Here is a 22,625-nt window from a genome sequence, read left to right as displayed (position 1 = left end):
CTTGACAACAATATAAAGTAATTATAACAAGATACTGCACTTTCCAATTTCAATACGCTCGACCAGAGAAACTCTAATCCGCTTCAAAACTTAGCAAGAATGCTAATTTGTCTCGACAGCCGATCGAATTGCGGTATGAATGCTACAAGTCCTGATAGACTGTTTTAAATTATTGAGTCACAAAAGCGCAGTGTTACATAATGGGAAATAGATATGACCATCTGCAACCATCCAAACTTACTCAACTTTTTTTCGGTAGTCCTTCAAAACCTTAAGGCTCCATAGTTGGAGCTGATCCAGTTTCTATCGCGGGCAATACTGAAACGGACAACAGCAATTGCTTGCCACACTTACGCTAGCCTATTGCAAAGTACCTTTCGCCAGATCTAATAGACCCAGCTACCCAATTAGTGCTTTGTGGACTGTGGAGGAAGGGGGTTGGAAGATAATCTCGACAGCACTTGGAATCGATGTCGGTCCCTTTGCGTTTGAATCGAGTGCTTTACTAACTGAGCTATTGGGGCCCAAAACTTGCTCAAACACGAAAGGTAAAATGAAGCAACAAAGCAATGACTCAGTTCTATTTATTATAATGTAGAGAGCCGAAAGTCAGAACTTTTCATGAAGAGATAGGTGCGGTCAGTAACGGAAGGTAATCAATATGAGAAGCAGTTGTGATTTTTATCGGTGTAAACAACAATACAATATTGAAAGAGATTTTGGGTAAGAAAACAGAGTTTAGATCATTTTGCTGATAACCCTTATGTTGTGTTTTTGTTGCTGTGGCTGTTGATGTTGTTATTGTTTTATGGTCATCATCATCATCATCATCATCATCATCATCATCATCATCATCGTCGTCATCATCATCATCATCATCATCATCATCATCATCATCATCATCATCGTCATCATCATCATCATCACGATGATGATCATGATCAGCGAGAGAGAGAGAGAGAGAGAGAGAGAGAGAGAGAGAGAGAGAGAGAGAGAGAAAGAGAGAGAGAGAAGGGTAGAGAGAAAGAGAGAGGGAGAGAAGAAGAAGATAGATAGATAGAAGAGAGAGATGAGAAGGAGAGAGAGAGAAGAGGAGAGAGAGAGAGAGAGAGAGAGAGAGAGAGAGAGAGAAAAGTTTAAGGGAGAATGATGGGGGTAGTACTGTTGGATCAAGCTTGTCTGATAAAATCAATCTTGAATAATAATATGAAAAGAATTTCATAATCGTTAAGAATTTGTTCTTTTAACCTGTTGCCGAGTTATAATGACTCACGTTATCGATCTCAGCACTTGTTTTATATAACTGTGCCCTCTCTTGTTCTCTCTCTCTCTCTCTCTCTCTCTCTCTCTCTCTCTCTGTGTGTGTGTGTGTGAGAGAGTGTGTGGGGGTGTGTGGGGGTGTGTGTGTGTTTATGTGCGTGTATGTCTATCTCTCTTTTTCTCCCTCTTGCTTATCTAACTAACTATCTATCTATCTATCCGACTATCAATATATCCGACTAACTATCTATTTATATCCATCCATCCACCATTTACCTCTTTATCTATCTTTCTATCTATCTATCACTCTATCTATCTACCTGTCTGTTTGTCAGTCCATTTGTCTACCAAATATAATCTCTCATACACACACACACACACACACACACACTCTCTCTCTCTCTCTCTCTCTCTCTCTCTCTCTTCCTTTTCTTCCTTTTCTTCTTTGGCAAGTCTCTATATCTGATATCTCTCATCACCATCGACAAAAGTGTTCTCTCCCTCTAAGACTTGCCGCCCTCTTCACCAATAATAAAAAGTGAGTTGTTTTTTTTTCTTCGAAATATTTTATACGTAATTAAATACATCAGTAAAACAGTAATGGTTCAATAAAATATGATCAGTAAGGATAACCATATCTTAAATACGTGGAAACAATTAAATTAATTTGGCTAAATAATTCTGATGTTTTATTTCAGGTTTTTATATTTCAATTCGCGTATGACTCACCGAATAATATAGATCCTGCTGCCCTGTTGTCGGATTGGCTTATGACGGCCTTGATGACAGTAATTCTGTATGCGTTTCCAAACCTGAAATGAGAATGAACGTAATTATATAACATTTACATGAAGTGAAGCATTCTGTCAGCAATATAAAACCTAACGTGTTTTTTTTCCAACAAATCTAGTTTCCTGCTTTACACTATTCCAAGAATACTCAGTACGGAGATAGCTCACGAATTTTTGCTAATTTATGAGCTCGAAAACGACCGATATCAGGATTTATTTTGTCCTAAGAGTAAAAAAAAAACTGAGTTTACGATTAAGTTTTCATCCTCTTCTTACCAACTACAGGAAAATCGTCACATTTGTTACGAAACGAACAACATTTTTTCTTATTCAGCATTGTTTTACAAATCATAAAATTTAAAGATAATTGTTTGATATTATTTACAAGAATTTAATGTTGTTTTATTTATTTTTAATTTTAATTATTTTTTTGTGTCCATATTTCAAAACAAAACAAGTATGCCATCATTTTGGATTTTCTGAAAAAATGGCGACTAACTAGGCATTCTCATTCTCACTTTGTTATACGTTACTTGATGTGTATCAACATGGCCTTGGTTTTAGCCCGGTTTAAATGTCAGTTTATAAATATATCTTGATGACGTGTTTATGCAAGACCACTCTACATCAGAAATGGCATTGATTCAGAGCATCTCGTATTAATATTCCAAGCCGTACTTTTTTATGTCTATATATATATATATATATATATATATATATATATATATATATATATATATATATATATATATAACACAAGAGAGAGGGAATGGAGAGAGAGAGAGAGAGAGAGAAAGAGAGATAGAGAGAGAGAGAGTAGGGGTGGGGGTTGTTGAATAGAGAGAGAGAGAGAGAGAGAGAGAGAGAGAGAGAGAGAGAGAGAGAGAGAGGTGGGGGGGGGGTCATTGCCAAAATCAATCAGGGACTGAAAGCCTTGATTTTCTTCTGCAGTAATCCCATTATTTCCGAGTCCTCTCCGTCATTTGAAATTAGAAACCATAAAATCAATATCTGGCTCAGTACTCTTCTCATTAGCGTATTAAAATATTGATCACAATATCTCCTTAATCTCCGCAACGGGATGACTTATCACGACTTTAATTTCAACTCTTTAGTACTACACCAATTTTGTTATATAGGCAGAATATAATATATGATTAATTCAACTCTGAATTAAATAACAAACAAAATCAATGAATATGCTAAAGTATATCTAAATACATCTGTATTACCAATATCCGTTTTACAATGTTGCGTTTTCTCTCCTTGATTGATATGCTTCATGGCCCTAAGTTTCCATTCCATATAGTCAAATTGCTTTGTTACAACTAATTTTCTCTTACAGTATTCATAGTTTATAACCAGATTCATACCAGAGCCGCGTGGGTAAAATTGTGTACAGTGGAGACTAGAGGACATAGCATTAAGGTCAGAACTCAGAGATCAATCACAATTATCCGGTTGCTGATCATCTCGACATTACTTGACTTTTTTGAGCATTTGTATAGCGCAATATCTACCAAACGTGCTTAAGCGCCTTCGAAGGGGTCACTATCAACAACACTTAACATGTAGGACGAGACAGGAAGCTTGTTTGGCGATATTACAATTTTTCCGACAGAGACTACGTTGTTTACAGCCAGGTACTCATTATAAATCTGAATATAGTAAAAGAATGTGAGTAAAGAGCCTTTTCCAATGATCGACGATGAGCCGCTCAGAGCCTTCCGGACTGAAATCGAGGGTCATATCATAAGACCACGATATAGCCGTACTTTGTTACAAGGCGAGATACTGTACCGCTTGTCCGTTAAAATAATTATACCCTACGTGCATATATATATAAGCAGTTTGATAACCGAGCGCAATGATGGGCTTGTTTTATCATCGTTGTAATGGAGTTGTTTTTTTCTGCGTTGGTTTGAGAAATATTTTCATTACAACAATGAGACCATAACAATTTGGGTTGTCAGAAGCGTAAATAAATACACGAACATCGTACCCAATCAAAATGAAAAATAAGTTGATGATATCGATGTAATTAATGATCGAGAATATTAAGTTGTACGGGGCAGTTTTAATAAATGAATATAATCATATTATATTGACCGTTTAGAGATCTGAACTTGCGGCCCATGAGAAGCATTCACCGCCGAGCCTTGATGAAAAACATCATGAGGTATTCAAAGTCATTCACTTCTCATTGTACTGCTGTTGTGTTTCCATTTGTACTTGTTTTGTTTTGTTTGTTTGTTTTGCTTCTTTTTTTTTTTTTTGTTCGTTTATTCTTTTTAAATGTTTTAGTTCTTTTTGTTTGGCGTACTGGATTGTTTTAGGGAGGGGGAGGGAGGCGAATGGGTAGAGGTTATTCTTTTCTCTTGTAATTTGTCTTAACGGGTTATATGCGTTTAGTCAAATATTTACCAATCTGGCAGGTAAAAACAAATACAAATTATTGTTACAAAACACAGAAAGATAATGTACAATGTTAACTGTTTGTAATCTGTTCGTTGAATGATTATCTTTCTGGCTGGCAGAAAACAACATAAAGTAAAAGTGACGTCTGCAGCAGTCACATAAAACAGCCTCCTATTTACTCAAGTACTACCGATACCCTTTACATGCCACGATGAAGGACATCGTCACATCAACATCCCTATTGATTTATCTCGTCATCCATTTCCATAATATTCATTTCACTTCAATTTCTCTTAGATGAACCAGATCTATCCGGATGCGTCCTATTCCCTAAACCAAGAATTTGAGTAAGAAAATTATAGGTCTTTACTGTTCGGTCATCATTCATACGGTCAAAAGGCAGAAAGTAAGCTTTCACTCCCGTTTTCTCCGACACATTTGGATTGATAATTTCAAAGGGGACACGACACGGCCGTTATAGATTTTCTAAGCTAGTCTGTGACATACTATAGGGAATAAAGCCTTTAAAATTCCCTTGTGTCGAAAGAAAAAAAGCCCAATATCTCCCATGAGATCCCGATCTGGGATCTTCTCGCCCTTCTGCGAGTATTTTAATTGTTCAACGGTATCGACTCAATGAAAAGAATAGGGAACTCCTTGTTTTATGGCAAGCCCCATACAAAATAACTATTAAAAAGATAACCTTTTATTTGGTAGTTTTAATAACAAAAAAAAAAAAAAACACGACAGAGGGGTGAATGCAATTTATGCAACATGTTTGCTGGTCAAGTTCAAAGCCAAAAAAGAAAGATTTCAAAACAAACAAAAAACATTCTAATCTAAATTTGCTTGCATTGATATCAATACTGAGCTGATCATCAATAATAAAATTATTTTTATCGTCGAAATTACCAAGAGTAAAGTTCAATAACATAAGCATATATTTTTAAATGACAAGTGTCCATTCATTTAAACCTAAGATTACTACCAGTTGTTTTCTATAGTAAGACTTCAACATACTATGTTATTTGTTATTCTAATGATAATTCAAAAAAGATAAACCGTAATGAGATGAGGACATGTCTAAGATATCAACCACGTCTGGTTTATTTGTTTTTTGGGTAATTAGGAGGTGGCATTTAATCAAAACAAACGATAATGTTAATGGGAAATGACACGGTGGTTTCAAAATGGTCCCATGGGGAATTAATTGATATTGATATCATTGTCAAAACGTGATAATATCACTCTGGATTTGATCAGACAATTTTGACACTGATTTGTTATACATTTGCAAAATTGAATCGTCCACAATATAATTAGGGTCATACACACATAGTATTAACCACACAAACACACACACACACACACACACAAATAGACATACATATCCATACAAATACACAAAAAGGCATGTAAAAATAGAAAGAGGTGATGTGGAGTGTATTGGAGGATAAATGACGAAATTGGATTAGAAAGAGAGAGAGAGAGAGAGAGAGAGAGAGAGAGAGAGAGAGAAAGGGAGAGAGCGATTGATGGGGCAGAGAGATGGGGGGGGGGAGGACAGATATAAGGAGAGGGGGAGAGAATAAAGAAGAAAAGAAAGGGAGAAGGAAATAAAGAATAAGAGAGAGAGAGAGAGAGAGAGAGAGAGAGAGAGAGAGAGAGTCAGAAAGAGAGAAAATCATCTCTTACGTATCTCATATGTGTCTGTAGCCCAGTGAAAATTATTTTATATTACGATAGATAGCCTCATGCATTGATAGACAGATTGATAGATAAGTAGATCGATCGATCGATGGAAAGATAAATATCAAACATTCCTAAATGCGATTGCAACTTATAATTGTGTAGATTTGATGAGGTATTAAGTGCATAATTTATCAAAATCTTGTCTTTAAAAAAATGATATGATATGAAGTATGAAATGATGTTACAAAAACGTTCGTGTCGTCCCTGTCGCCCTCTCTCCCTCTCTCTCTCTCTCTCTCTTTCTCTCTTTCTCTCTCTCTCTCTCTCTCTCTCTCTGCAATATATATATATAGTGTGTGTGTGTGTGAGAGAGAGAGTGTGTGTGTGTGTGTGTGTGAGAGAGAGAGAGAGAGAGAGAGAGAGAGAGAGAGAGAGAGAGAGAGGAAGATAGGTAGCCACTCCTTTTCCTCCAGGCTCATCCGCTATTTTTCTCATTCTTTTTCTTTGTCTCGATCACTCAATCTCTCTTGCTAATTAATTATCCGCCTCTTTCATCCACCATCCCCATCTCTATCTCTCTCTCTCTCTCTCTCTCGCTCTCTCTCTCTCTCTCTCCTTCTATCGTTCTTTCTTTCTTTCCTTCTTTCTTTCTTTGTCTCTCTCTCTCTCTTTCTTTCTTTCTCTCTCTCCCTCTTTCTTTCTTTCTCTTTCTCTCTCCCTCGTCTTTCTTCTCTATCTCTCTCTCTCTCCCTCCCTCTCTCTCTCTCTCTCTCACTCCCTCTCTGTCTCTCTCTCTCTCTCACTCTCTCTATATATATATCTCTTCAATTGTCCTCCGAATACTACCACTCTTTGTTTATGTGCTTTATCCCGACATTTACCCTTTCACTCCAAAATTTCTCAAACGTACTCCGACCCCCTCCCCACCCCCTCTTTTCCATCTCTAAGATGTTGTTCCAGATCATTATTGCACTAATTGTTTCGAATCTAATATCAACATGTCGTGCCGGGTTGATCAATACACTAGTTGAATGTCTACAGATATCAAACACCTACAGTTTTGGGAGGTGATAACTACCTTCTATTGACTTCGGAAAAGGTCATAACGACAAACGAATGATGGAGGTACAATACCATTGTAGAAATAACAATCTGTTTACCATGAAAAAATGTGTAAGATCTAAGTCCATGATTGTTTGGAGATAAATACATTATCACTGAAACATTAAATTAAATGTTGATTTGTTATTCAGACACGATTCATAATTGTCATCGTTAACAACATCCTCATCATCATCATCATCATCATCATCATCATCATCATCATCATCATCATCATCATCATCATCATCATCATCATCATCATCATCATCACCATACGTTCGCTATTTCCATTCCCCCCCCCCCCCCCCCACCCCCTTACCATCTACAGGAAAATCGGCACATTTGTTACGACACAAAGAACATTTTTTATTCAGATTTGTTTTGTTCATGACAACATTTAAAGGAGAATATAATGTCTTTTTTTTGTAAAGCCCGTCTTGCCGAAATACTTATTGCTTTTTAATTTGGGTTTAAAAAATATTTTTTTGGTTCTGATGGGTAAGTATGGCACCAAGGAAAAATCCTGAAAATTATAGGTGAGGAGTGAGTTAAATGTATTTAAACGTGGTTGCTTTAAGTGTGGCCCACTGTACTCTCGATAAAATCTAAATCAAATAACTCCAATCTAATTCTTTGGACCCTGATCTTAACGTTTCGTCCTCTTTTTTGCCTGGCTTAACCATTATTGTAGGGAGAATGTGGTTGACGTCAAGCACCTGCTTGCCATCAATTCATCTTGCCAGCCAGAATGATAAAAAGATCTTTTTTCATTTGATCCAACAGCCAACAAAATTATTAATGTTGCGAACAGGGTTGTGTGAATACTTCATTAGTATTATGTCAGGCACAATTAGTGAGCATTTGACTGAAACACTATAAATGCCATCTGTGCGATCCATTAATCGTGCTATACATTCAGGTATAAGTTGACATTTTAATATAGATGCGATAGAAACATCAGCCTCGATGGAAACCCCCGTGAGAGATGAACACCTTAGCCAATTTTATGAGACACTTCCATAAACAAACCTATTACTCAAGCAACGAACGAAATGTTTACAAATGAGATCTGTTTACATTTAAGGTTATGTTGTCCTACCCTGACAAAACATTTCTTTCTCTCGTTTTGGCCAGAAAACTATTACTTCATTTCATACTGGACCAAAACCACCTCAAAACGGTATTATGTCGGGATAATTTAGATGCTAAAAATTGGAATTTATTGTCAAATTTATGAGTCTTAGAGAGAGATGTTTTGTTTTACTGAAAAGTGAGTGGAGCAGGCAGTTATGTTGATCAATAACAAGAAATGAAGTGAGTAGAAAAGTGTCAGAAGACAATAGATAATAAATACGTGGCGGGATGGAAGCTGGAATACGCGACCGTACTAGTACGACAACTGTGCCTGGCCGGGAGAGGGTAGCTTTAGAGTCGAAGTTACCGCCATTCCAAAAAAAAAAATGATATCAAGTATCCTGTCTATCTTGAACCGCTCTCTACTCACTTCATTTTTTGTTTGTTTTACTGAGGAAAATGAGTATCATTTCTTATAGAGACAAACATCAAAATTTCAAATTTCTGACTATTTTTACATTAAAATTCTGTTTTTTGACATCTGCATCGCCCTGACATAATGCCGTTTTGACGCGATCGGTCACAAATAGAAATATTAAGATAATTACCAACTTGCCCAAAAAGGCATAAACCCGAGACTTCGTTCAAACGAAATAGTGTGTTTTATCAGTTAACTGTCGTAGTCTGGAAAAACTCGCATTGAAAAAAATTGACAGAAAACTCGTCCTTCAAATATCGATCGATTTAAATGACAATCATCAGACAAAAACTCTCAAACCTGGGACTTCGCGAAGTCCCAGGTATGAGAGTATAATTTGACAAGATGAGGATCATTTAAACTGACCAATATTTGAAGGAAGAGTGTTCTGGCCAAATTTTTAAATAAGAGTTTCTCCATTGTTCGGTAGTTTACTGATTAAGACCTCTTGACATGTTAATGGTTTTTAATGTTTTGATATATTATTATGAATTAAAAGTTTTGTGGTAGACTTTTTGAAAGGCGTTTTATTAGAGTACAGTCGTCTGGATCACAGGTTTGTTTACACCATTATCCAATCTATTGCAAAACCCGCCTGATGTGTAAGGAGAGTTATGTTGATATTATCATGGTTTATCGTGTTCCTCCACATCATTTATACAGATAATGAAATATTAAGGTTTTCCTGATCGATGCCAATGTATCAGGGCAATCTTTTTTATTATTGATAAATAATAGTCAGTCTTGCAGTTAATTGGATCGGAGTCTGAGCAGGTTTTTGTTAAACGGACAATAGCAATTCTTCTTCTATCCATTGGTTTGATAGGACGACATGGTTCTATCGAGAATCACTCTCAGACAATGCCAAATCTGAGTCTGATGTACGTTTTCAGCATCATAAGCGGGCAAAACCCCCAAATAATGTTGCTACTTCTCCCCATCAACATTATTCCCTTTCTCTCTCTCACCCCCCTCTCTATTCTCTCTCTCTCTCTCTCTCTCTCTCTCTCTCTCTCTCTCTCTCTCTCTCTCTCTCTCTCTCTCTCTCTCTCTCTCTCTTTCTTTCTTGTTCTCATCCCCCCGCCCCCCCCCCCTACAACTCATTACACTTTCTAACTCTGACTCACGACCAGGAATGATGTTGACAGACAACCTGTTCACAATATAACATCCTACTCACGCTCATTAGGTACGATTACACCCACCGGGAAAACTATAGGTACTCAAGCAGAGATCGTACGCATACAGGTATAATTTTCAAAATGATGATGATGATACTGATAATGATAAAGATGATGATGAAGATGATAATAATAATATTAATGCTGAGGATGATGATGATATAATAATAATAATAATAATAATAATAATAATAATAATAATAATAATAATAATGATGATATAATAATAATAATAATAATAATAATAATAATAATAATAATAATAATAATAATAATAATAATAATAATAATAATAATAATAATAATAATAATAATGATTATGATGAGGATAATAATAATAATCGCATCAGTAGTAATGACTGAATCTAGTTCATAATACTTATGTGGGACTTCCAACATTAGATGCATTATTTTTTTAAATTCAAAAACTGGCTCAAAGTGTTTAACATTTCACCTAAAAAAAAACGGTTCCGTCTCTTGGTCTTTTTTCCTATCGTGACAATTCTCTGCGTAAAAACGGGGCAAACTTTTCAGGAAGACATATGAAGATGGGAGCAATGACGGTATATATTTCCCGTGGAATATCATCGCATGTTTAGAATTGTTGCTTCACAGAATAAATATTTTTAAACTTACCAAAATGGTTTCGCTTTCTTGTTACCATTTATTGCCATTCCCATTTGGCACTAATTGGTCTAAGCTTTTACAATGTCCTTGTTGATAAGTCTTCTTCCTAAACAATCAGCTCCTAAACAATCAGCTTTTCTCATGCTCCTCTTATATTCCGCATCATCATGAAGAACATAAAGAAGATCGACGATGACATGTATCTAGAACGAGTGTTAGAAACACGTGCATTCTATTTGGCCACCGAAACGTCAATTGCTTTCAGTTCCTGTAGTTTTTTTTTAAATCAAAAATCTTTTTACGTCCTCTGCCTATATTAACATTTCAAATATCTCGAGATGTTATTTCTCTGTATGTAGTCATTAATTTTTCATTGTTAATATAACTTGGAATTGTTTTGTGGCCTGAAAAAGTGACGCCAGTGTTGTCGCATGTCATCGTGTTATCATATTATGGGTGAGAGGGTAGCAGGAGTAACTCATTGAGTTCTTAATCAGACCCTTTCGACGATATTATTATCCCTATCATTGGTGTTGACAACAGTTGTAACAAGGAATGTTGATAAAGCATATCTTTGAAAGTTTTTATATTGATATTGTCATTGATACTTAATTGAAATTGAAGACACCGGATCGGATCATAAGAGTGACCGTAAGAGAAAAAAATATCGTAGCATGTGTTTGAGTTTGACACGGCGTGAACTTATTATCATGTCTGTGATCGTCTGTTTGACTCAATCATAATATATCCATATATCCATGTGATGGAGGATTTGGGTTCCTGTGTCAACGTCAATTTTTATGAATTCAAAGATAATAAAACATTCTTTGTTTACAGATGCGATTAGTCGTGTCTTTAAATAAAATTACCAAAAAACAAAAACAAAACACAGCGATACCACTTTCATGATCGTTGTTCTTGTCGACAAGATGGAGATGTAATGCCCCGTTGTCATTGACAAGTATTTTGTCTCCTGGTTCACTGTCCATTTTTCAGATATTCGTAAAGATAGTTCGAAGATGACGTCACTCAGGTCTTTGTTATTGTTTTTTGCCATCCGCGTTTATGAGTAATGCTCACTGAACCGTATTAGCCCGACTATAAACGTTCATGGATACATACAGTTTTGTGTGTTGGTCCATTATACTTCCGGATGGTAATGTTATGAGCTTCTTAGCCAAGCGCATACTATCTATACATGGGTTGTTTAGGATTATTTGGTAGGAGTATGTAAAATTATTCAGGGACGCTTTAGATTTTTCAACTCGATACGGCGAGCCTTAAAGTTAAAATATTTCGTTTACAGTCAAGCGGCTGGTAATACTCAATAATAATTATTACTTGCACAGTCTTGAGGGATCATTTGATTTTAGTCCATTTGTGACCAGTCGTTCAATTTTTAGCTTAATTTTAAAAATTCATTCACCCATCCATTTTATAAATCTATATTTCCCTATTATTTACGGTATCTCTCCCTCTCTCTCTCTCTCTCTCTCTCTCTCTCTCTCTCTCTCTCTCTCTCTCTCTCTCTCTCTCTCTCTCTCTCTCTTTCTCTCTCTCTCTCTCTCTCTCTTTTTTTTCTCTCTCTCTCTTTCTCTCTCTCTGTCACTCTCTTCATTCATTTCTTTATTTAAATAGGGATCATTGCACATACACACACACACACACATACATACACACACACACACACACACAATTGTCCGTTCTCGCTTCTTCAAATAATAAAATAGTGAGCGCTAATATTATTCTTTACTAGTTAAAAAAGACACCTAAGGTCTAGATGTATTCAATTCTTAGGAAGTGAATTGATTCAAACTAACGAAAAAAATAAGCATTCCCAATTGTTCATAACATATTCTGCTTATGAAAGAACCATTGAAAATATGATAAGGCATGCATATAAATCATGACATTTTTCTCTTTCCGTTCTCAGGCGTTCGCCGTCCGTTTCATCCTGTCCTAAATCCGTGACATTATAGACCATTAAATTATTAAATTGTTTTCCAAAATGAGTCTGACATTTTCTGTAGGTAGTGAATCTTCCCACACAAGATAAATACGTTTATAGTCTGTTTAAATAGTGGCGTTATCATTCTTTCTGATTTTAAAGAGGAGGTAAGGGGGGGGGGGGGGGGCGTCAAAAGCCTGATTGTAGAAACATCTAATAATCATTGTTATTACTATTATCTAGTTTATAATTTATAATCCACTAACAAAAACAATAGTAAGCGAACAGCGGTCTTGCCAAACCTCGAGTCATTATCAAATAATTCGGTACAAAGACGCAACATTAATCAGTTAACTGCCGCAATGTGGAAAAACTCGTATTTAAAAATTTGGCCAGAAAACTCGTCTTTCAAATATCGATCGATTAAAATGATCATCATCTTGGCAAAAACTCTCAAACTGGGGACTTCGCTAGGTCACAGATTTGAGAGTTTTTGCCGAAATGAAGGTCATATAATTCGATTATATTTGAAGGACGAATTTTATGGCAAAGTTTTTAAATACGAATTTTTTTTCCACAATACGGCAGTTAACTGGTTAACTTGTAAATATTTTGCCTCAACATTAGGTCAACACTTGGCATCCTCCTTCATCTTTAAATTATGGATACTTTGGATGATCATTTTGGAAACAGTCAACTTAAGAAGATGTTTGCCGGATACTATCCCAAAACCAGCACTTAGATGGACACCTCAGGGAAATCGCACCATAGTAGGGGGAATTAGAGTCTAGAGGAAACCTTCATAACCCTTTCATAACGTCCGCCAAAAATGTTTTAACGGAATCGGAATGCGATATATATGCGGAGTGTTATCATGATTAGTGCCGGTCTGTAGACATTGAGCATTTTTAATAAAATGTGATTTTGTATGCGATAATCATAGGATCTATAATTGGTTACAATGGTTTTCCATACGTGACTCGCGGTTTGGCCTTGACACAGCACAGACTAAATGTGTCAGTTCACGGCAGCAAACGTACACGCCGACTGCTCCGTCTGTTTTGTTTTATCAGAACACTGATGTCTATAAACCATATTAGGTACCCTTTTATGCCCCCATCACAGTTAAATAAAAGGTAAATGCCGTTTTAAAAAAATGTTTTCAGTTAAAGTGACCCACTTTCATTCTTTCAATCATTCATTCATGTTTTCTTTCTTTCCGGTAGGTAGTAAAAGTATGGTGCTCCGTTTGAGCACAATATTTGTTACTGGGTACATGTATGTGTATAGTGCACTGTCCACTAAAGCGCTTTACAAGGGATCCCTCTCTAGCCAACAGAAACACTTAACAATTTGAACTGATGTAATAGCAATATATATATATATATATATATATATATATATATATATATATATATATATATATATATATATATATATATATATATGCTCCTGGCAACCTTTTTTCCATTGATTCCAAATCTGAAAAAAAAAAAGAGAAAAGAAATATTTGTCCTATTACTATTAACTCATCACTATTATACTCCTTTTAAAAAAATAATATTTTGAGCCATGTGGCCCCTGGTGCCTGAATTTATCCCGGTTTCTGTAACGTTAATCGCCCTCATAGCGATTGTCTGTTTAACACTCAAACACTCTACCATTCAGCGATGGGCCCTTAGCCTTCACACCAGCAGTCGTCTTCTGAAATGTTTGTCTGAATTGACTGAGAGTTCCAAAAAGGACTTTCTGGAAGTGCATAAAGAGGAAACGAATGCGCGTAAAGCTAGTGATGCGCTGGACAGGGAAAAAATTCGGACAAAATTAGATAGATGCATCAACCCCCTAAGTGCAACTGCGCATCCTGTTTGCCTTGAGAACATCGCTGATGGAAAAGTAAGCCCTCAATCCGTCAATGTAGACGATTCTATCAGCATCGGTACCACGGACATGAAAGAATTTGAGAAAACATGGCCCCATGAATTCTATAAAGCACTTTCTACCAAAGTGACAACAATGGCAGCCGGGAAAAAATCTATTCAAAGTGACCGTGGTCCAATATACGACACAAGTTTGATTTATTCTCGCGCTATGGGATTAATGGCTTGTCGAGATTTTGACATGGAGTCTCTCTTTAAATATGAACTGGCACCATTCCCGACATCTTTATTCAGTGACAATGGAGACATACGTACTGCTACTACAAAAGCTGCTCTGAAGAGAAATCTGCAAGAAACTGTCTCTGCTTGTGGGGACAACATCCTGAGATCGTGATCTTAGATGGATGCGCACTTCTTTATTGTGTAAACTGGCCATCCAAAGGAACCATCCAAGACTATGTCAATAGTTTTTGGACACTCTTATTGCCGAAAATGGACAGAAGTGACGTGCACCTTGTCTTTGACAGATATCATGATTTCAGCATCAAAAGTGCTACTCGACAAAGTCGCAGTATAAAAGTTCGAACGGTACACACTCCTCTGCCTGCTCAAGGCTCAATTCTTGCTGCAATGAGAACAAAAAGCAATTGATTAGCATACTCTGTACGGAATTAATGTCCAGGGCTGTAGCTCAACCACGTGAAAGGCGTCTCGTTATCACAGGACAAGAAAATGCTCCTCTCCAAATTAAAAATGGAAAAGTCTCCACAAGGACAGACTTGGAGACGACACACGACGAAGCGGATGTCCTTATGGTGAAACAAGCAATACATGCTGCTTCATTGACCAATGTTGTTAAGGTGGTTAGTGACGATACGGATGTCTTTGTACTGTTAGTTCATTTCTACCACAAGCTTGACTTGGACTCCAGTCACTGCTCGATGATGATGGAAGCTACAAGTAGGGACCGTGGACTTGTTGACATTGGGAAAACGGTCTCGAGAAATCAAGAAATTGCGCCTTATCTTCTTGCAGCACATGCGCTATCTGGCTGTGATACTGTGGCTAAACCGTATGGTATAGGGAAAAACACAGTCATCAAAGTTCTTCAAAAGGGACACAGACTAGACAACCTTGGAAACACCAGTGCCAGTTTTGAAGATGTTATCAAGAAGCCACCTTCTTCATAACTGCATGCTACGGCGTTCACGATGAAGCAACTATGCCTGCGCCAGGTACAAAGTTTGGCTGAAGAAAACGGGGAAAAATCATTAAAAAGGTCCCTGACTTGAAAACCATACCCCCTACCTCAGAAGCATTCTGTGAGAACACCAAAAGAGCGCACATTCAGACAGCAATTTAGTATCATAGTCTTCGAAAAACTCCCCCAGATTTACAACCAACAGATTTTGGATGGATGAAGTTGCCAGCAACCAAATCACTTGTTCCAACCACAGTGCCAAGCAACACACCGAGTGTACCGCCCGAGTTGTTAGAGACTATTCAATGCGGATGTTCTTCTGAACAACCTTGTGGATCATCAAAATGTGGCTGTGTTGCCGCGCAGCTTCCATGCACAATATTTTGTAAATGCCATGATCGTGAGTGCTGTCAAAATCTCCTTTATCAAGCTGCTTCCATGTCAAGCGATGAGTCAAGTGACAAAGACATTGATGATGAGTGATGTAGTTTACCAGAGATACATGTCAGATATGCCGAAAATTGTCATTCTATTTTTTGTACTTCAGTAAATATCAATGTAAAAAAGCAAAGGCGAAGAAAACTAAAGACTCAAAACAAGGCACGGTCTCTCCATATGGAGACTCTCTCCGTGTTTTTGTGTGATCTGACACCTTTTCCACACAAAATGTCAATTTTGATTATCCCAATTATACTTTCACCTCTGTAGGAAATTTAAATACCAACAAATAGCATAAATAACCTAAATTCTGTATTGGTCTTGTCAAGGCCTTCAATTTGATACCAAACACGGCTATATTTGGGTCATTTTACGAGACCATCTTGGCAGTGACCTTGACCTTTTGGATAGTTAAATTGCTAATAACTTGTCAACTATTCGGCCAATTTTAAAAAAGAAGTATTTTTGTAATTGATTTGACTAAATCTTTCATTCTATATAATATAAAATGATTTTTGAGGATTTTTAAAAATGACCTTTTCGTGACCTTTGTGACGTAATTTCTCAAAATGCTCAATGTGCTCAGGGCAGCACTATTCAGACATTTAATCTTGAGATGTTCAACTTTGATAAAATGCAAAAAAAAATTTGGCGGACGCTTTTTTTGGGTTATGGTTAAAATCATGATTTGGCAACCAGACTATTAGGTCCAAAAAACCCTTGAATTGTGCAAACAGGGTTGAAAGCCTGAAAATTACATATGTTGTAGAATATGAAAAACCCTATAATTTATGATATAGAACCACTCTGAGAGATCAGTATTAGTTGATACAAGGTTTTTAAGATTAGAAAATTTTGAAATGGACGACAATAATTTCTTTCATTTTTATTGTGTAAACATTTGAGGCAAGCCGACCAAAGGTTGTTTTACGTCATCCTTTGGATTCCCATTGGTGACTATTTTTAGCGTCGAAGCGGATGTTTTCCTTTCTCTTTACTTTCGATTCATGAACCATACAAATTATTTAATCGTAAATATTATTCAATTTCACTTGTTTTAAAGGACGTCAAGCGAGTAATATTTTATATGAGATTTTTTCTGCATCTGATTTAATAAGTATAATCAATTGCTCTAAAACGTACGGGCAGACGGGAAGGCGAGCAGAGGGGTAGACAAAACAGACTAGCAGAACACAGCTCAATAAATGCCGATAACCGGTGTTGACAAAGGACAGTGCTCATTCTCCCTTCCTCCTGTTTTCTTTTCTTTCCAAAAATACTGCTATAATCATTTTACGTGAGTTAAAACCTATTTCGGTCAAACTTGATGACAGTAAAGAGTCAGCATACCACTTACATTGCTATAATTATCATCATCATCAACCACTATGATGCTGTATTGTGGCAAGTTATTTACTTTACGTTATTTACCGCAAAGGGACAATGGGAGAATGTTCTATTTGTACTGTTGTGTCCTTATGTAAGGCCCTGCACACATTTTTCCTGCTGATGAGGGGTCTTTAACAGAAAGAACGAAAGAAAGAGAGAGAGAGAGAGAGAGAGAGAGAGAGAGAGAGAGAGAGAGAGAGAGAAAGAGAGAGAGAGAGAGAGAGAGAGAGAGAGAGAGAGATGAAAGAATATTGCATATGCCTAATAAAGGAATGCGTTTGCATGATTTCAGATACACATACAATAGCAAAAAGAACTGCTCCCAGAGACTGGGACAAGTGTTTGATATGCCAACAAGATAACACAGACCGTTTATAATGTCTCTCGAAGTCGAGGAGGTATGACAAAGGGCAAAGCTATGAAACTCTTTTTGAAGATTTAACACAATTCAATTCTTAGGTTTGTGATGAAAACAAGTTGGATGTATCTATTTGTTTTTAATTCATCAGAAAGAAATGAGATTATTGAATGCTTAAAACAAAATTATGCTAAGTGGCATAAGTTTTGTCGTGTAAAATTTAATGCCAACAAAATTAGGGGATTGGAATTTTTAAAATCTAAAAGAATTGCCCTACAAGAATTCCAAACTTCGACATTTGACTTGGAAGAGTCATCGAATGAATATATTTCGCAAGCCACGAGAATAATAAGACAACGTTCAAAATTAGAGATTGGCTATAATAAACAAACGTGCTTTTTTGTAAACTCATGGAATCGGGAGTTCTCCATTCTGTAATGACAACAGATATGGAAGAAAATATTTGTGAAATAGCGTTATCTATAAAAGATTATGATATGTTGTCATTTATTGCCGGAGGAGATTTAGTCGCTCAGGAGGCACAATAACCGCCCTATACCATAAAATTTGTCATACACCATACTTAAAAAAACAAGATGTCACTGCTGATGATAATCATGATGTCACAGTTCTTGAAAGAAGTCGAGCTTTTGCTAACATTATATCTTTTATAGAAGAGAACCCTGCAACAAATGTGACGATCGACATGAACCACTGTGGAGTTTATTTCCAGAATTGTCAAAAGTGTCCCAAAAACTCAATACATGTTCATGTAAGAGAGAATGTATCGGCACCCGATGCAAGTGTTTAAGGTCCGGTTTGCCTTGTGTAGATGCGGGGTGGGTGTGTGTGTGTGTGTGTGTGTGTGTGTGTGTGTGTGTGGGAGGGGGGGGGTGTTAGGTCAGTACAGTAATGAGTAAAATTCTCTCTCCTCTTCTCTCCTCTCTCTCTCTCTCTCTCTCTCTCTCTCTCTCTCTCTCTCTCTCTCTCTCTCTCTCGCTCACTCCCTCTCCCCCTCTCCCTATTTTATTTACTAGTTAGGTATCTCCCGCTCACTCCCTCTCCCACCTATCCCACCTCTCCCGCTTTTATCTACTAGTTACAACACGAAATAACCATCAGTTAGCTACCGTAAATGGTTACCGGTGTATTTAAAGTTTTAGAACGCACATTGTATTGTTGTGGCTATTTCCTCGGATAAGTAATGCTATATAGGAAAAAATAAAAGTGTTAAAAACGCACTGTTATGATAAATTGCCAGCCTGGTTCTATATCAGGTGTTATTTATATGGGTCACAGGTCACCATATGCCAATTTTCAGGATTTCAACCCAAATGTACACGGTTTTATCCTAATTTTCCCTAATACAATGAATATGAAGAAAATATATATTTTTACGCAGTTATTTCCCTTGTTTAATATAGCTGTAATAGGTAAAATCTTAGGCCTTAAACCGATACGTTATGATTGATTGCCAGAGTGGTTCTATATCAGATGTTTTTTCTATGGGTCTTAGCAACCTGTATGCAAATTTTCATGCTTTCAACCCGAATTTGCACGGTTTTAGCCTAATTCCCCCTACTACCAGAGGAAGGCCACATGATGCCATCCTTTGGTTGGACCTGGGGGGGGGGGGGGGGGGGGGGGGGGTGGATGGATTGAAAGCTGACGGATGACAGAAGTCACCGGCGCTCCCTATTACTGTCGCCCGATGAAACACAAAAGATTAAGTAAGTGGAAGAATGTGTAATGAGGTTTCATTAAACCACTCTGTTCATTATTCACCATCTCGCACAGTATTCAAATTCATTATCCGCTCATTTAAATCAACCTTATCAACATCGTGTGTTCAGTTTGATCGAAGGTCTGTTGAAAAAAAAGTAAACTTGATAAGTAAGGCGTGTCTAAACGATCTTAAGAAAGGTCTTAGTTTTGAGCAGCAAACATCGAGGCCCAATTTTAGGTAAGCAGACTAGATTTAGTTATTTACTAGTCTAGTAAGTGACTTGCCAGTCTTAAGCCTAAGCGGAACAAGTGACTAAAAAGATCGGATTTTATTAACGTTTTCTAGTCTCTGACTAGCTAGGCTCTTTCCAGAATACGCGTTGTAAAGACAGTGACATTCGGCTATTTTGTGCTGGTAACATCAAGCTCTCTTGTACAAAATGGCAGCCTTCATACTTTCATCGCAAAATATTTCCAGAGAGGAAATTAGCAATACATCCAGTATAGATAATAGTATTTCGTTCCGTTTCATATTTGAATTTACTTTTGCCATGATGAATCAAATCATGCGATATCGATTGTTAACTGATCAGACTAAAATGATGGCCATGGTCAACTCTCAATTCTATATTTAGGTCAATGAAAGTTTCATTGAAACTCAAACAAATTGAGCAAAATGTTTTTAAAAAACAAAACAAAAACAAACAAACAAACAAAAAAACAAACCATCAAAACAGAAACTGTGTTCTGATGAATCACATTATTACACTCAGTTACAATGCTAGCAGAATAACTTTTGTCTCCACTATACTTTCTAATCATTTTTGTTTTGGTTGTTCTTTGAAGAAAACCCTTCCACTTCCAGTCTCCGTTCACTCGCAACTCGCGAGCAGATTAGTTTTGGGTTTTTATTTTTATAGTTTTAACGCTGTGACTAGTCTTGGTAACTAGTCTCAGACTAAGCTTGAAGTCCGGCCTCAGCAAATGACTATAACTTGGCCAAACTTAGTCCAAAGGTGCCGTGATTTGAGTCTGGGACTTGCTTGGTCAGCTCACATAAATTTCGATTTTTTTCAAGTCCTTGACTAAAGTCAGACTCTAGTCCGCATTCATGAAAAGAATCCCAGATAATAAATGGTTGAGAAAGGTCAAACAAAGATTAACTTGGAAAAAGGAGTTGTAATCGGTTCAGGTCTCACCTGTATTTGCTGCTATATAATTACAATTTCAATTAGATTAATTATTTAACACATCAATATAAATAGTTTATTGTTTTAGACCGCCAGTTGGATGATTATTTCTCACTTAATCCTTTCAATCGGGTATCAACGTTTAAGCTTACACATAATTTTGTGTGTTGGCACTGATGGCGGAACTTGTGAGTATTTTATATAAACTCATGCCGTCACTATTTTGACACATCATCTCTCCGGCTGGCAACATGGTACAACCAATAATATAGTTTGACGCCGACCACAGGCTACTTACTACTTACACATCCAGCAGAAAGTCGAAATATTATCGTTGATACATGATGAATGTCGTGCAAGTAACTCATATCATGACACACTTAGTCACTAACACATGTGTCTCAAGAAGTGGTTTCCGGAGATCCGAATTTAGGAGAGAGGATGTAAAACACTAATTGTTATTTCTGCGATCTTATAATGAGTGTTTTTTCTTCTTCTGGTTATGGTAATGTGATGTTTAAGTAGGCCTTATATTATGGTTATGACTTTCCTCGATCCATATAGTAAGGACAAAGTAATTAGTAAAAAGCGTATATGCAATTACGTAAAGTTCTGTTTGAAATCTGTGATCGTGCGAAATCACTTCTTATGTTTATTCAAATAGTAATCCGTGCATAATTTTTAAAACCTTAAAACTATATTATATAACTGAGTTGAAAAAAAAAACAAAAAAAAAAAAAAGGGGGGGGGGGGGGGGGGGGGAGGGGAGGGGGGGGAGACGAGATCACAATATAGATAGAATGCGCTTGGCCAAGGAGTTCACAACATTGCCATCCGGAAGTATAACGGACCAACACACAAACTCTGTGTAACCATGAACTTTTATAGTCTGGTTAATACAGTTTAGTGAGAACAACTCACAAACGCGGATGGCAAAAACAATAACAAAGGCCTGAGTGACGTCATCTGCATACTATCTATAAAACAAAATGCAGTTTTAAAAACAACAACACAAATATTTAGAAATTGCAAAATATCCAAGTTATGTATTTGTGTGTAAGTGTTAGTGTTTGCGTGTGTGTGTGTGTGTGTGTGTGTGTGTGTGTTTGTGTTTGTGTGAGACACACGGAAACAATATTATGAGGCGTCCCTACTATCCTTTGTAAAAAACGTTAGGAGTTCAAGAAGTATTTTCTCTCTCCCCCCTCCCCCCCCCCCCCCCCAACTAGTACTTTTCACTAGAAATAGATATTGAGGCGTAATGATATCTTTACCATAATGATAAATCTTTGGGTCAAAGACTTTATTTTGATGTCAATGAAATTTTCACCAACTGCTGTAAATAAGGATAAATCTTGATGAGAAACAACTTTTTCATTCATTAGAGAGAGGGGTGTAATAAAAGTATTCTTATAATACTGCGGTTGAAATTTCGAAATCGTTTCCAACGCGAGCTACAAATTATGTCGTGCAGTAATATTGTAAACTAGTTCGAAACTCCAAACGTATGAGTTCAAGAACCGTACAATGTCCAACGATATTTTAAAAATATTGTCTAAATACATAAAATTTTCCCACTTGAGACGATCTTTCAACAATGCGAAAATATAAAAGAGCCGAACACTGGGGCCAGAGGTCAAGGAAAACCCAAATAAGTACTTCAGATTGTTTCTAGTGCATAGACAAATCGTATAGCGAAACGCCAGGTTTCGAAAGTTACTACTAACTTCTGCTCCTGATTAAAATGCCAAACTAACATAATTTTTTACAAATTTGTAGTCATTAAAGTTGCCTTGTGCTTTTGGAATGTAAGCTAATTTCTGTTCTAAGATCTAATGTGAATGATACGAGTTTAAAAAGGAAACTCCCAC

At 36.8% G+C, this 22,625-nt stretch overlaps 1 protein-coding gene across 4 annotated transcripts in view; it reads right to left on the bottom strand.

Moving 5' to 3' along the window:
• Positions 1 to 22,625, bottom strand: part of LOC144958789 (uncharacterized) — a 125,737-nt gene that overhangs the window by 81,414 nt on the left and 21,698 nt on the right. For all 4 annotated transcript variants that reach the window (XM_078890996.1, XM_078891003.1, XM_078891035.1 and 1 more), the window contains exon 2: positions 1,990 to 2,072. The gene's annotated coding sequence lies outside the window, so the exon portion shown is untranslated. The remainder of the gene's footprint in view (positions 1 to 1,989; positions 2,073 to 22,625) is intronic.

Source organism: Berghia stephanieae, chromosome 1 (genome assembly GCF_034508935.2).
Source record: "Berghia stephanieae isolate SIO BIC M18660-M18661 chromosome 1, UCSD_Bste_1.3, whole genome shotgun sequence".
Taxonomy (NCBI): domain Eukaryota; kingdom Metazoa; phylum Mollusca; class Gastropoda; order Nudibranchia; family Aeolidiidae; genus Berghia; species Berghia stephanieae.
Note: the sequence above shows the minus strand (reverse complement) of the source record. Positions and strands in the feature narration are given on the sequence as shown.